The sequence below is a fragment of the Vombatus ursinus genome, unplaced genomic scaffold, assembly GCF_900497805.2.
Source record: "Vombatus ursinus unplaced genomic scaffold, bare-nosed wombat genome assembly UNPS02014821.1, whole genome shotgun sequence".
NCBI classification, from domain to species: Eukaryota; Metazoa; Chordata; class Mammalia; order Diprotodontia; family Vombatidae; genus Vombatus; species Vombatus ursinus.
This window is the reverse complement of record NW_020954599.1, coordinates 40029209-40043896: the sequence shown is the minus strand read 5'-3', so window position 1 is coordinate 40043896 and position 14688 is coordinate 40029209.

Below are 14688 nucleotides of genomic sequence, written 5' to 3'. Positions count from 1 at the left end.
TCCTTCCTTCCTTCCTTCCTTCCTTCCTTCCTTCCTTCCTTCCTTCCCTACCTTCCTTCTTTTCTTTCTTTCTGTTAATTAGACACCTATGGCTTACTGATAGAAATCCATTCTCATTGTCACGTACACCTGAATTAAAATCCTGCCTCAAACACATGTTGGCTGTGTGACCCTGGACATATCACTTAACCTCTTCATGTCTCAGGTAATTCTCTAAGATACAAACTGCAGAACAGGCAATGACCTGCATTGGTAGAGGGTATATTTACTGGAACTTTTCTACACCATTGAAATTACAGGTATGGTCCACATTTTATCTATTTACTCATTCATGAATTAATTTACTGTTTCATTTTTATTTTTCCTTCCTTCCTTCTCTCTCTCTCTCTCTCTGTCTCTCCCTCCTTCCTTCTTTCAAATCAGTGCTAAGCTTAGTTGTCAGCAAAGTGGGTCTCCGTGGTAACATAACTGTGTCTCTGCAGGGGAGATAAAATTGGTCATTACAGATTACCTTAGCTGACCTGTGGGAGAGTTCCCAGTATTTATAGCTGGAGGGAGAAGGTCCACAGAAGAATTTTACTGGAAGCATGAGGAACTGATTATATACCAGTGTCCTCAGTGACTTCTCTCCTGCCAGGAAGTGCCCCCTGTGTCTTGAAGGCATAGTGAGTGAGTATTACTTTTATTCTTAAGCAGAGGATTCTTTAGGCTTATACCTTCAGACTAGGTTCTAACCAGATCCTTTCAAAATCCCAGCTGCTAAATGTACTACCTGTGTGACGCTGGGCAATTCATTTATCCTCTCTAGGCTCAGTTCCTCATATGTAAAAGGAGAGATTTAAACTACATGGCTTCCATTGTCCTTTCCAGTTCTCTATGATCTTATATGATCCTGTAGCCTTATGATCCCTTTTCCTGGGGTTCCCTTGCTTTCTATCTGTATGTATTATTCAAACAGAGCTTTGGGGAGTTGAAATAATGGAATATTAGAAGAGACTGTCTCAGGCTACCTTTTCCAAGTCACGACTCAGTCTTAGCTAAGATCATAGGGAGATATAGAGAGAACTAGAAGGGATGTTAGAGACCATTGAGTCCAACCTTTTCACTTTAAGATACGGAAACCAAGGCCCAGTGAAGTCGAATAACTTGCCCAGAGCCACATAACTAACAAGTGTCTGAGGCAGGATTTGAACATAGCTCTCTCATCACTACTAGAGATGATAAAGCCAACTTTAACACCATTGAAATCACAGGTATGGCCCACATTTTGTCTATTTACTCATTCATGAATGAATTTACTTTTTCATTTCTTTTCCCTTCCTTCCCTCCCTTTATCCTCTTTCTCTCTCTCTCTCTCTCTCTCTCTCTCTCTCTCCCTCCTCTATTTTTCATCTCTCTGGTTCTCTCTAACTCTGTCTTTCTCACTCACTCTAAGCCAATTGTTAATTTTTCTGCATGGGCATTTACACCTCAGAAATCAGCAATAACTAAAAACCAGGCTTTGTTTTTTTTTATTGTTTAATCATAAGACAAGGTTAGCAATGCAGATTAATCTTAAAAGTCTATGTGCATATATTTATTCTTTCCTTTCATTTACCAACATGCTCCTCTATAGCTCTATAAACATTGTGTAAGCTCAGCAGGAGTTCAGTAGAAGGATCAAGGAAAGAAGTCATCGTCAGACTCAGGCCTGGTAACTGTAGTATGATGATGATGATGATGATGATGATGATGATGATGATTATGATGGTAATGATGGTGATAATGGTGATGATGATGATGATGAGGATCACAAATGGCATTTATATAGTACTTTAAGGTTTGCAAAGTGCTTTTCCATCCATTATCTCATTTGAGCCTCACAGTACCCTTGATTACATAGTGAAATGTGTCTGCTCTGCAGATGCCTAAAAATGAAGCTTCAGCTTCAAGTTACATTCTTGCTCATGTATCTTAGTTATCTCTTTTCAATGGTTGTTAAGATACATCTCACACCAGCCATTGGGATAGACTACTAGGAGGTTTTTTTCCTTTAGCTTTTGTTGAGAGATGCATTGGGTCCACTTAGGGTTCACCAACCCTGCTGCCTCAGGGGTGGTCTCTGAAGGTGAAGTTCAAAGAGAAAGACCAGAGAGGCAGTGTACTATAGTGAAAAGGATGCTACTCGGTTTTCAATCTCAGCTATGCTTTTTACTAAATTTGAGTTAGGGGGTTGAACTAGATTATCTATAAGATGTCCAACTTTAATGTTCTATGATTCCATGGAAATTTGAGTAAAGGATATGGGTGGAGATGAAGATTTCGGAATGAGTTGCCTAGAGATTGATTATTGAACCGTGAGAGTGGATGATATCATCAAAAGAAAGTGTGAGAGACAGAGAAGAGAATCAGTATGACAACTCATTCATGGTAACTTATGGTAACATGAAAGAAAAGAGAGAGTGAGAAGGGATGGTCAAAAGAATTATGAGGGTACCCTGCTATATAAACCAAGAAAGGAGAGGGTATAAGGTAAGAAGAGGTCACATATTTCAGAGAGAAATCAAGGAAGAAGAGGAGAGAAAAAAAGGGTTATCTTTAATAATAAGGAGGTTACTACTGATCTTGAAAACAATAGAGTGGTGTGGATAGAATCTGGGAGGGAAGAAGTGAGAGAATGAGGAAAGTTAAGAATAGATTTATTTCTAGAAGTTTGGTAGTGGAGGGAAGGGAAAGTTTAGCTCACTAGCTTAAGGGGACTTTGAGATCAATGAAAGTCTTCCTTTAGGTTGGGAGAGACCTAGGAATGTTTATCGGCAGAAGGAAGAGACCAGTAGAGAGGGAGAGATTGAAGATACCAAAGAAGAAAAGAATGGCTAATGAAGCCAAGTCACGGATGAAGAATTAGTGATTGAGATAAAAGAAACAGGTGGGGGGCTTAGATAGAAGGGGAAATGCAACTCCTCATTTGTCAGCTGACACCAGAAATTGCTTTTTGTTAATTGTTACAGGGATGGTAGTGATGTGTGACTGGCAGCTGGCAGTTGGGTCTTTTGGGAGCAGAGATCATCAAGTTGCTTTAGAGTAAGACTTCCATTAAGTTTGATTCTTTATATCAGACAACAATACAACATTACCTCATCTATCCATCCGTTTTTCTCTTTGCTACAGAGAGAAATTTGTGAGTTTTTACTCAACACTGAAGTTCGGCTTCAGTGAAACTTTCTGGCCTGAAATTTGAAACATAAAGTGCCCATTATCATATCCTTTTCATAAAAACACAGTAATATAAGTATAACAGAATTATTTTAGGAAAATCTGTTAACTTAGGAAGTATTTTTCCTTTGCTAAAGACATCTATGTACATTATTTTTCATTTTCTACCCTTTTGGGGAAAGAAGAGATTTTCTAATTGTTTATCCTAATTCATTGTCTTTTGTGATTATGAAGTGATTGGCATCCATTAGATTTGGCAGTGTTACCAATTTAGAATTTATATGGATCACCAGATTCAGAACTGAGAGTACTTCAGGGTACCTCCTACTCCAAAGCTCTCATTATACAGATGGCCAAATTGAAGGTGAGAGAAATAATGTGACTCACCCAAGGTCACACATGATATTTCATTAAATACCTTTATTTTGAATTAATTTTGTCTTCTGGCTTATTGGTAAAGCTGAAAAGCATTGATGGGAACTCATTGATTATAGTTTGGGGAATATACTCACAATGTTCTTAGAATCTGTGGTAGATTTCTGGGGACCTTTGGGTGAGAGAATCCTGGTTACTATTCAAAGATATTTCCAGAGGCAGGATTCAAATACAAGTCTTTTAACTTTTAGCCTAGGACTGTTTCTACTACACCAATATGACTTTGGCATAATTGTAATAGACTTTGAGTGAATACTCCTAAAAATTCCTATATAACCTACTGCTCTCCTTTCACGTTTCCCCCTCACTATCCACTGGAAAATAGAACAAGGGGATTTCAACAGTCTTATCAAATAAGATGAACCAATGTGTTGTAAGAGATCATGGATAGTAAGAGAACATTGACTATTGTAAGCCAGAAAGAAATACATTCCATGTCCCTCCCACTTTGACTTCCTAAAGAGGGCATTTTTAAGCACCTGAGGATGTCTCAGACTATCTACACAAAGAAATAGACTAATTGTCAGGGATTCTGTTCAAGCAACCAATGAGCTGGAAATGGGTGAATTATGCTGTCCTTTTGCAAGGCTAACTGTGTGTCCTCCAACTGATCACCTTTTCAGGGAATTCAGGCTGAAGTCTTAATGCTGCAATTACACCTGAAATAGTGCTCCTTTGTTCATTAACTCTACACCCCTTGATGTTTAACTCTCATTTACACAATGTCAATACATTTCTAACAGTTCCTTTTGCTCTTGTCAAACAAACTGTGACCTTTAATTGAAAGGGGAAAATGAGTTGTGATTCTGTGGCAAGAGGTATCTTGGGAGAACCAAGTTTACCATGAAAGAGAGTTGGAAAGGAATAAAAAAAAAAAGGACTGGTGAAGAGCAGTAAGGGCAGTGACACTCTGAAGAGAGTGAAATGTAATTACGATAAACAGATTAAAAGCAAATCAGCCCAGAGTAACAGTAGATTAATGATACTTCTGAATGGCTTTCTTGGTTATCCAACTGCAGGTTTTTATGGCTCAGGAGTGGCAGACCTGAAGCTTCTGGGGTATAAGGAGAGGCAGCTTTTTTTTTTTCTCTTCTATTTTCTCCCTTTCTTCCTGAAGCCATGCTGTTAGGGACTAGGCAATCATAATAATGATGTGACTTTGTTCTCAGTTTGTACTTGCCCTCTTAAAAGCTCAAAGCATAAAAAGGTCTTGGTTTACACATTTGCTTTTATTTTTCATAAACTCTGCATGCTCCTATCGCACAGCCTCTGGGCCCAATTAGGTGATTTTTAACAATTAGGTTAGCAAAGGAAAATGCCCTCCTTTTAAGTGGCCTTTGGGAGTTACTGTTGTCCCATGCGGAAGAGCTGACAGAGACAGTGGTGATGTCCCATGGAAACAAGCGGGATCCCCTTTCTGCCCACTCTTCCAGGGGACAGAGGAGGCAATCTTACTAAATGGTCCTTTTTCTCCTCCCCTGCCTGGCTTTGCTTTCCTGTGTGCTTTATGGAGCCATTTAGACTTGGCTGTAGAACATAGACAGAGCAATGAGATATCACAAAAGGTGGCAGCTTGGACAAGGCACAAGAGCACATCGTGCCTGATTGGAAAATGAATTGGCTATATTTTTCTCAACACAAAATGCTTCTGAGTCTGTGCATACTGGAACTAGCAGATAGGTTGCCTCCATTCCCATTCTCATTTTCCTCATTCAGACCTCATTTCCTTCTTGTTCAAACTCTTTCAGGAACTTCTCACTGGTCTCTTCAGTACCTGGCTCTGGAGTCAGAGGACCTAGGTTCAAACCCTGCTGTTGATTCATTATCTGTGTGGCCTTGAGCAAATTATTTAACCTCCCTGAGCCTCAGTTTCCTCATGTAATATAAGGGGATAGACTAGGGGCGGGGAACCTGCGTCCTTGAGGCCACATGTGGCCTTCTAGGTCCTCAAGTGCAGCCCTTTGATTGAATTCAACCTTTCCAGAATAAATCGTTTTATTAAAGGGAGGTTCCCCACCCCTGGCTAGAAGACCTGTAGGATCCCTTTTAGCTTTAAATTTATTATCTTATCATCTGTTTTTTTTTTAATTGTTGTTTTTCAGTCATTTCAGTCATGGCCAACTCTTCATGACCCTAATTGAGGTTTTCTTGGCAAAGATACTGGAGTGGTTTGCCATTTCCTTCTCCAGTTCATTTTACAGATGAGGAAACTGAGACAAATAGGGTTAAGTGACTTGCCCAGAGTCATACAGCTAGTAAGAATTTGAGGCCACATTTGAACTCAGGTCTTTCTGACTCTAGCCCCAACTCTATACATCTAGCTGCCCATTATCTGTTTTACACAATATTAATTTTCCTGTCACACATTTCCGATCATATCACTTTCTCATTAAAAAAACTTTCAATGGCTCCCAGTGAATAGTAAAAGTAACTCGGCCCCTACAATTGTAATGGAAAGTTGTGGGGAGAGGATCAATCCCTATTCCACTGAGGCATCAGATACTCTGTTTGGTTCATTTTAAGCCCCACCCACTAGCAATTCTTTATCTTTTGTAAAAAATCAGCTGCTACTAATAAATTATTAAGATTCTATGCCAGTAGAAAAAGGTAAGGACAATTTACCTAAACAGTAAGCACAGAGATATTAGGGAGGCACCAGGGCTTCATAAAAAGGGATTAACATGAATAAACCTGTGTTATACTGTTTTGGAATCTATGCAGAGGTTAGATTGGAGGGTGGCGAAGGTGCAGAGATTGGAGGCAGGGAGGCCAAAGGAGACTTTCGCAAAAGTTCAGGTAGGAAGTGATAAGAGCTGCTGGTGTGGGTCCTCATTCAGGTTAAGCTGGTTAGTTTCCCATCTTTGATGTCATGAGCAGGAAGCTGGAGGCAAACCCCTGACTCAGAAAATGGGCCCCTCAGAGAAACCTATCCCTGGTTCAAAGTATTTGGTGGGCCTGCATCAACTTGAAGTTGTAGCTCACAAGCGTCCATCGATGTGTTTACTTTTTCTAAGACAGGAACAGTTAAGCAACTATAGCAACAAAATAGCATGGGAAGAAAAGCAATAAAATGGCATAGTAGTGAAAGGAAAAGTCAGTTAAATTAGACTGAATTTGTTCTTTAGAAAGTCATGTTAAGCTTTATTAATAACCAGTCTAATCTCTTTTTGTTTTTTATAATATAGTAAAAATGCTACTGACTAATGAACAAAGCAGGAAGGCTTTGAATCAACAGTCTGGATACTGTAAGCTAGAGGAAAATGTAAGGAACATATAAGTTCCTTAAGTTCCATTTTTTTTTATCTTGTCTTTATATAGTTAGTACCTAGTACAATGCTTATACTTATGTAGCCAATAAATGCTTGTTGAACTGAACAGATCAAATAAAATTCAACAATTGTTCCTCTCTTTGGAGAGTGGTGTAGTGGATAGAGAACCGACCTTAAAACCAGCAAGAAATGAGTTTCAATTCTCTCCTGACACATTGATTGTATGATTCTGGGCAAGTCATTTAACCTCTGAATGCTACAAGTAACTTTCCACAACTGTAAGTTGTAGAGCAGATGCTGATCAGAATTGGCAATAAGTTTTCTTTCCCTATACCAACAAACTTACAGGTCCACTTTAAAAAAAAAAGTTAGATGGTTGTACAAATTCTTTTATTAATTCCTGGGGAAAATACCAGTATCAGGCTAGTCTCTTTCTGGCTATTTCTAGAAGTAAGGAAATAACCTGAGGTTACTGGCATTGCAAACTATCCGTGACAGACGTTAACAGCTTGCTCTCCATGTAACATCATTTGGAAATATGTAACAATCATGAGAGCCCTACTGAGTACCAAGTGGCAGGGAGTGTTATATTCATTTTATACCTGACCTGCATGGAAAGAAGGTCCATCCTAATTCACTGAAAAGAAAAATCCTGCCAAAGCTAAAACATTCATATTTCAGTATTGGGACTGAATGTGATTTTGCTCAAATGGACATGATGGCTGATTGGCATTCCTCCATTCTTAGAGGCCTATTTCAGGAATAATAGATCTCATTTTGCTTATTCTGCCTATACATCAGAAGTCAAACCCTTTGATGTCTGAGAATGTTTATTCAGGATTTTGTTGTTGTTGGTGTTGTTGTCTGTTACCACAATTGTGGAAATTAGATCCCCTTAGTAAAATTACCCAGAGGTCCCTCAGTTTGTGTCACTTGGAACTTATTCTTAATAACATCACATATTGATTGCTAGCCAACACCTCTGTATCTTCTATACTAATATCCATGTATGTCTTCCTTTTTGTCACAATGGTGTTTCACAGTTCCAGTAAGTAACATGTCTTTTGTATATCACACGTTCCAAATGTTGTAATTCCTTAAAATATCAAATTATTCATGAGTCATCTTTTATTAAAATTAAATCCCTGGATTACTCTAAGCATGCTCAATCATATTTTGTTTTTAGCCAAGTTTTTAACAGCATAAATCAATGTGTTAGATGTTCTTTCATGTGTTGCTAGGGACAAATAACTGGCTTTTCAAAGATTTTTAGTGGTAATTATAACAATAGCTATACGTCTCTCTTGGTTTTTTTCCCAGGAGGTCTATTTTTATCTTGACATTTTTGTCCATCTGATGAATTTCATCATGGGGAAGAAACAGCAGTTTGTCTTACAGTAGTTCAATTTCGATCTCCAGGTGACAAGCTGGTATTTCTTTCCTTTTGAAGAAGCTTTTAATATGATAGGTTAAATGTCAAGGAAAAAAAACCCCAACATGTATTGAACTTTACTAACCTTGTTTCTCTCAATATTAATGGTATATTGACATTCAGTTTTTCCAAAATGTTCATTTTTTTACAGATGTCAGGATTTAAAAATAGACAAAATTTATTCAGGCATCTTGTGTTGGTACAAACCATCGAGACTCATGAGAATGTTTAGTAAAAGTTGGAGAAATCATTACTTTGAAAAGTATGTATGTCACCTTTTCACTCTTAGGTAGATTTTAAAAAAATAGCTTGAACCTTTAGGTGAGCCTTCTGGGATAGATTTATATTTTTAAAAATCTGCACATGGCAGTTCTAATCAAATCCACAATTGAGGGAAAAGATGTATACAAATGAAAAGAATAGATAAAAACCTCAAGTTCTAAGATGAAAAGAAGTTAAATCATAAATAATATATTTGAGAAAGTCTATTTAGAGCTAATTAATTTCTCTCATTAGCAGATGCCCATATGACAGGGAAGATTGCTTCGAAAGTTTCTGAGTTGTTATTGTTTTTTATAATGATCAGATAGGTTCATTTCCCCCCATTTACAATATAGTTGAGTAAAAAGAATGCTGGACTTAGAATAAGGATTCCTACATTCAATCTGGGTCCTAAAATTTACTAGCTCTTGAAGGTAAATCATATCTCCTTTCTGAGCCTTAGTTTCCTCATCTATAAAATGGGCGTAACAAAACTTATACTATACTACCTACTTTGAATGGTTGTTTTCAGAAAGTACTAGACAGCCTTCAAGTACTTTTATTATGTTTTGTCTTACCCTCTTCTCCTCTCCCTCTTTGCCTTTCACCTTGTCTCTCCCTTTTACTCTGCAATGTGAGAGTCAGCTTGGCATAATGGAAACAGTGCTGCATTTTGGAGTCAAAAGACACATCAGTTCAAGTTCAGGCTCTGACACTTAATACTATCTGATTGTGGACAAACCACTTTATCTCTCTAAGTCTCAGTTTCTTCTTCTATAAAATGAGTGTGATAACACATTTGCAGCATTGCTTCAGAATGAGAGAGAATATGGCATTGTACTGAACATTGGAATCAGGCCTGGGTTCAAATTCTGCCTTTGATGCTTACTGGCTATAAAATGTCAGTAAGTGCCTTAACCTGTCTACAGAAAAGCTACTGATGGGTTTGGAATGATTTCCTCACTAGGAGCTACCTATACAATTAATTCACAAGTTTGGACCAAAACCTACCTTTCTAAATATGTGTAAAGAATGTAGTTTGTAAAGTGCTATCTATCTATCTATCTATCTATCTATCTATCTATCTATCTATCTATCTATCTATCTATCTATCTATCTGTCTATCTAAGATTTGTTCTTATTAAGAAATATTTATTGAACACAACTACATTCATTTCACTACATGACGTACTAGAAATACATAAAAATTAGTTGGAGTAGGGGCAGCTAGGTGGCACAGTGGATAGAGCTCCGGCCTTGGAGTCAGGAGGACCTGAGTTCAAATCTGGCCTTAGACACTTCACACTTTACCAGCAGTGTGCCCCTGGGTAAGTCACTTAATCCTGATCGCCTCATGAAAAAGCAAAAAAAAAAAATTAGTTGGAGTACCTCCCTCCTCTTAAAGTTAGAGAGATAAGATATGTACATAAACAAATAAAAATAATGTAAATTAGAACATAAATACTGGAGAGGTATAATAAAGTGCTATGAGAATGAGATCATTAATTCATTCAGCAAAATTTTATTAGAAATATCTTGTGTACTACATAGTACTTGAATACTATGCTAGGCAGTGAGAGAAATATACAGGATATATACATACATCTATAGGCATATATACATATGTGGCACTTATATATGTTATAGGCATATGTATATGTACATAAACATATATGTCTATATAATATAAATATTTATAAAACAATTTCCCTATTCTTATAGAGCTTACATTATGGTATGGAGTTAAAAAAAAGATAACTATAGTAAAAAATAATACGTGATAAATATACCAGAGAGGTGTGAAGTCAAAGCTAGCAAACATTTAACAACTGGCTCTCCAAAAAACAAACTAAAAAGCAACAGCTGTATGCAAAACACACATTTGCATTATTAGCATTTCCCCCCATCACTTCCTTAAGTCTTGACAACCAACAAAATAATATTTTGGATTTGAAGTGCTTGCAACAAATATTTGTTGACTGGATCTCTGCCTTAAGCTTCTTCATTTAAAGGAGTAAATGTTCTCATTGGAACTTACTTGGGTCAAAGGGTAAAAGGCACTGTCTTCACTTTTGCAGAATGGGGAATCAATAGGATTTCAGTATCATAGATTCAGGGGAATAAAGGACGTTATAAACTGTCTGGTCTAATATCCTCATTTTGGAAGATGAAGCAGCTGAGCTTCGGAGATTTTAAGTGATTTACCTAAAGTCAGAACACTAGCAAATCACAGAGGGGGGAATAAATTTGCACTCTGTTCCTCTGTCTCCAAGTCCTACATACTTCCCAGTACCAAACTGGGTAGTCTGCATAGAGGAAAGGAAATATAAATTAGTCTTGAAAGGATGTATAGAAATATAGCAAGCAAAGAGGTTGCAAGGGAGAGGAATAGTATGAGCCAAGTCCTGAAAGGATGACATTTAACTGTATCCCATGTTTAAATATAGAAATTGCCTTTCCAGAAGCTCGAGTCCCCAACACACATTCCAGTAATAGTAAAAATACCCCCACTACCACTGGAAGATGGCATGGTTTATTTTCATAGTTTTAAATATGGGGGGTTGAAGTCATAGGAATTCCAAATGGCAATAACTAATGATCCACAACCTTGCAGTTTCCAAGCTGGGAATCGACATGAGGCTTTTATTCTCCTTCTCAAGTGCCCTATCATTAGGAGGTTGAAGGATCCCATCCCTTCCACTAATCTTAAGTGACTACACCCTGGAGGATACATATGTTAAGAGCAGCATCTACTGAATCACTCTGGGTGGAGGGAATTAAACAAGGAATGAGCCAGGACATGGTTGTTTTCCTCTGAATCACACCTTTCACTTCTCCCTGTTAGTATGGACCTAGACATTCAACGTTTCTCTGTCACATTCCATTCATTTTTCACTGGTACAGAGAAGCCATGAGCACCCGTATAAATTACCCAAACTTGCTCTGAAAACACAATCAAGTCTGTTGGCTATTAACACTAAGTGTTCTCTTAGCAATTGTGCCCCACAAAACAACAGAACAGTTTGCCAAAAAGCATACCATTAGAGGTAAATAGAAATATCCTCCCAGGAAAAATTAAAGGACTAAGTACTATATACACATTACCATGTTTTGTGAATAATAAAAAACAACAACAACAACAACAATTTAACAGGGTATTTTTTAAACTATCACTAAAACTCACTTGAAGACAATATTTTCACAGTGTGTTCTTTTTCTTCACTGTATTGAAATGTTACTTTTTAAAAATTATTATTCCATTACTTTACTGCATGTGAATTTTTTTACTCTCAAAGAAAAAGATTCCAAAATTCAGTCCAATCCCTACTTGAATGAGGTTCTCAAGTATCTCTAAAGACACTTGAACTGTGATCATCTAGCCTTTATTCAAAGACCTCAAATAGGAGCAGACAGAGTGTAGCATAGCAGATTAGGGTACAGATGTGGAGTTGAGAAGAGTTGGGTTCAAGTATCATCTGAGACATTTGCTGTGTGACGCTGGGCAAATCACCATGTCTGGCACGTGGTAAGCATTTAAATATTTGTTGACTGGATCTCTGCCTTAAGCTTCTTCATCTGCAAAATGAGGGGGCTGGACTTGATGGATTCCATAGACCCTTCTCGCTCTAAACCTATGAGGAGCTCACTACCTCTCAAGGTATCTCATCCCAATTTTGATTAGTTCTAATTGTTTAAAAATTATTCCTTGTAACAAGCCTGTTTGGCCCTTTGCAACTTCCATTTATCTATCCAGTTTCTGGCCCAGGGGCTAAGAAGGACATGTCTAATCCTTCATTTAGTCCACATGGTACTTAAGGTTCTTCTGGTACCTGAGGACATCTCCTGTGTGCCCTTGGTTAAACATTGCTAGTGCCTTCAACTGATCTTCCTGTGGCATAGGCTCAAGGCGATTTTGCTACTGTCGGCTTCCTGCAGAAACTCTCCATTATTAACGTCCTTCCTAAAATCCAGTACCCGTAATTTAACATGCATTATAAAAACTTATAGAACCAGAGTAAGAAACATTGGGATGATAATTTCCTTCTCCTGAATACTATGAAAGAGGCAAGTTTAGATTTGCTTTAAGGGGAAAAGACTTCCTAAAAAAGGAGAGCCATCCTAAAGTGGAATGGATTTTGAGAGGCAGGGTTTTCCCTCACCTGAGAGATGATCCTTACTCAGGACCAGGCTGAAATAGGTGACCTCTGCAGTCTCCTCTGAGTCTGAGATTTAGTGCTTAGACTTTTTGGGCTGCTGAATCATGCTGTTAATGCATATTGACCTTGTAGTCCACTGAAATCCCTGGATTCTTTTGAAATGGATAGAAAAAACTTTCCTTAGAGTGGTGGTATGAGGGAACTGAATTGTAAACCTTAAAGTGATATATAAAAATGAGTTACTACGACTATAATTTTAAGAATTAATTAATTTATTTTTAGTTTTCAACATTCACTTCCACAAGATTTTGAGTTCCAAATTTTCTCTCCATCTCATCCCTCCCTCTACCCTAAGATGGCATGCATTCTGAATACCCCTTCCCCTAATTTACCCTCTCTTCTATCTCCCCACCCCCTTCCTTTATCCCCTCCTCCTTCTATTTTCCTATAGGGCAGGATAGATTTCTATACCCCATTGCCTGTATACCTTATTTCCCAGTTTCATGTGAAAACAGTTTTTAACATTTGTTTTCAAAACTTTGGGTTCCAAATTTTCTCCCTTCCTCCCTCCCCACCCACCCTTCATTGAGAAGGCAAGCAACACGATACAGGTTGTACATGTGTAGTGATGCACAACCCTTCTCTTGTAGTCATGTTGTGAAAAACTAACGATATTTCCCTTCATCCTATCCTGCCCCCCGTTTATTTTATTCTCTCTTTTGACGCTGTCTCTCCTCAGAAGTGTTTGCTTCTGATTAACCTCTCCCCCATTCTGCCCTTGCCTCTATCATTGTCACCTGCCCCCCTCTTATCCCTTCCCCCCATTTTCCTGTAGGGTAAGATAGTGTTCCATACCCAATTGAGTGTGTATGTTATTCCCTCCTTAAGCCAAATCTGATAAGAATAAGATTCATCATTCCCTCTCACTTTCCCCCACTTCCCCTCCTACCATAATAATTTTTTTTGCCAAATATTATTATAGTCATTTGGTTGAGAAACTGTAGAATAAGAAAATCTATTTTTTTAAAAGTCTACATGTCTACGTTATATGATATTATAATATTCAAATAATATCCCAACTTTGTTAAACCCGGTGTGATCTTAGACAAGTCACTTCTCTTCCCTGGACCTTACTTTATTCATCTATAAAATGAGGGGGTTAAATTAGATGAACTCTAAGACCTTTTTTACTTGTTAAGCAGTTTAATTTTAATATGACATTTATTATTGAAATCCTTTTTGATTTGGGACATCTGAGGACAAAAAAGTTACTAAAGAGAATAGAGTCATACTCACTCTAACTATTGGTGTAAGGGAGAAGAAAATCTTAATGAGAGCTATTGAAAAGTTGATCATTTGAAGTTTTTTTTGATTCAGGGTGTCTGAGGAGAAAAAAGTACTAATGATAATAGAGAGATTCATGGAGACAGTCATCATAACTACACTATTTTTTATTAATTTATGTTGATTTATCAAAAATCACTTCTATATGCTTTTGAGTTTTAAATTTTTCACCCCCTTCCTCCCCACCACCCTACCCAAGATGGCACACAATCTGATATAGGCTATACATTTACATTCATATTAAACATATTTTCATATTAGTGATGTTGTAAGTAGAAATTAAAACCAATAGGAGGAACCATCAGAAAGAGGAAACAAAACTCAACAGAAGAGAAAAAAAATAACAATTTGGCTTCCATAGTTCTTTCTTTGAGTGTGGATAGCATTTTCTATCACAAGGCCTCTGGAGATGTCTTAGATCCTTGTATTGCCAGGAAGGGTTAAGTTTATCAATATTAGTCATCAAACAACGTGGCTGTTATTGTGTACAACATTCTCTTGGTTCTGCTCACTTCACTCAGCATCAGACCATACAAGTCTTTCCAGGTTTTTCTGAAGTCAGCCTGTTCATCATTTCTTATAACACAAGACTATT